We start from the raw sequence: 713 nt of genomic DNA on the forward strand, positions 1-713 counted from the left end.
GGCGTGGTGCCCGCGGGGTGCAGCTGGCACGGGAATGACGGTGCTCCACCCTCAGCGCCATGCTGAGCTCCACCCTCAGCACCGTCCTCAGCTCCATCCTCAGCGCCATGCTCAGCTCCATCCCCCGTTCCATCCCAGCTCCATCCCCCGTTCCATCCCCAGTTCCATCCCCAGCTCCATCCCCAGTTCCATCCGCCATTCCATCCCCAGCTCCATCCCCAGCTCCATCCCCAGTTCCATCCCCAGCTCCATCACCAGCTCCATCCCCAGCTCCATCCTCCCTTCCCCACCTCTCGGTGCTGTTTGGTGCCAGGGTGAGGCTCAGTTCCAGGACTCCACACCCATCACAGGTTTGGTCCCTGGGCTCTGCCGGTCCCGGGAGCACCGCACCGGCCCTGGTGCTGCCCCACGGGAGCCCCTGGCCCTCCCAGTGCCTTTTGATGCTTCCCCAGGAGCAGCCCCCGGGCTCGCCCCGGCTGTCAGCGGCACCGTCACTCCTCACCTCCATCCCCCGTTCCATCCCCACCTCCATCCCCAGTTCCATCCCCAGTTCCATCCCCAGTTCCATCCTCATCTCCATCCCCCGTTACATCCCCAGCTCCATTCCCAGTTCCATCCCCAGTTCCATTCCCAGCTCCATCCCCAGCTCCATCCTCAGCTCCATCCTCAGCTCCATCCCCAGCTCTATCACCAGCTCCATACCTCGCTCCATC

The sequence above is a fragment of the Corvus brachyrhynchos genome, unplaced genomic scaffold (genome assembly GCF_000691975.1).
Source record: "Corvus brachyrhynchos isolate BGI_N302 unplaced genomic scaffold, ASM69197v1 scaffold150, whole genome shotgun sequence".
NCBI lineage: Eukaryota > Metazoa > Chordata > Aves > Passeriformes > Corvidae > Corvus > Corvus brachyrhynchos.